Raw genomic sequence first — 1841 nt, 5'->3', positions numbered from 1 at the left:
GACCATGTTCATGACACGTGTCAATTCATAAATTTTTTTAATTAAAAAAACTGTCACATGGTAGGTTATGATTGTACCACGTATCAAGCTAATAGTGGATGTTTTCAATTTAGTCTTTCTATTAACAATTTTGATTCAATTTTGTCTTCTCCAATTTGAAATCAAATTAAGCTTAATTATAACTTATATATATATATATATATATATATATATATATATATATATATATATATATATATATATATATATTACTCTACCTAACTATTCAAATTATTTTGTTTTTTACATGTGTAAAAAATTACAAGTGAAAAAATGTAAGAAATGAAATAATATGAGTATCTAGGGAATGATCTGATGTATAAATGATAAAAAAGTATTTTAACATGAATATATAACATGTATATATAAATTGTAATTAAGCTTAATTATTAATTTGGTATCAAATTGGAGAGGACAAAATTGAATCATTAAAAAAATGAATTAAATTGAATCAAAATTTTAAATAGAGAGAATAAATTTGTCATGTAACATTTTTTTAAATAAAAAATAAAAAATAAAAAAATAAAAAAATAAAATTTCACAAATTGACATGTGTACACATGATAGTTTAATTTTTTAATTAAAAATAATTTATAAATTAAAAAAATTTAAAATACAAAATGATACGTGACATGTATGAACACGATGTTAACGTCAACTAACAGAAAATACCAAATTGAATTTTTTAAAGAATTAAAGAACTAAAATGAACCAAACTAATAAATTAGAGAACCAAATAAGTAATTAAGCCTTATTTCTTTTTTTCTTTTTTATGATCATGCTTTGTAAAATATTAAAGTTGAATGTACGAAACTAGTTAAATGTTTTTCATCATACAAACATGATATATCATCGATCAAATATTAAGCAGCATTTACCAACACCATAGAACAAATAAAAAACCGAGCAAACCGTCACCATTTGACAATATGTACCATTTGTGTAGTTTGACTACCTTTTATTAGAGTGTCCTTGTTGCCAAATCAAGATCTACTTTATACGTAAGTATCGCAATCAAGATTCCGGCGAGACGGCAAAAATAATTTAAAAATAGTACAGAGAAGTCGTCACCATAATTTATTATGGAAAACTATAAAAAAACTTTATAAACAATGGTCTTTGAAACCAAATTTGGATTTGAGAGTTGGTTACGTGTGAAGAAGGTATTAGCACCCCACAACACCCGTCTTAAGACGGTTTTGTCTTTAATTAAGTGTGCAAAATAGAATTTGATGTTTAAAATATTTATTGTTCCCTAAAAAATCAAACAAAAAAAAAATACATACAAAAATAATAGAGATTAAAAACAAAATTATGTTTTTATTTTTTTTGGCCTGACGAGAATTGTACCTCGCTCCTACGTATTTCCATTTGGAAAATCAGGATAACGTAGTTCTCTTAAAAAAAATAAAAATGTTGTTTAATGTTATTATTATTTTCTAAATTTTATATATATATATATATATATATATATATATATATATATATATATATATATATATATATTTATGAATATCAAGAGAATCCGAGATTCCACATGATAAAAGATTTAGTTATCAAGCAAATCCGAGACTTGACATGATATTAAAAAATAATTTTTATAATTTTTATTTATTAATATTATTTAAAAAAAGAATTAAAAACTTATGAAGGAACATTTTGATTACTAAGCAAGTCCGCGACTTGACATGATATTCAATACTCATATAAAAGAAATAATACAAATTTTATTTATTTATTTATTATTGTCCTTTATAGAGAGAATTAAAGCCTACACAAGATTTTTTTTTATCAAGATAAAT

This window comes from Vigna unguiculata, chromosome 1, assembly GCF_004118075.2.
Source record: "Vigna unguiculata cultivar IT97K-499-35 chromosome 1, ASM411807v1, whole genome shotgun sequence".
NCBI classification, from domain to species: Eukaryota; Viridiplantae; Streptophyta; class Magnoliopsida; order Fabales; family Fabaceae; genus Vigna; species Vigna unguiculata.
This window is presented reverse-complemented; position numbering follows the sequence as displayed.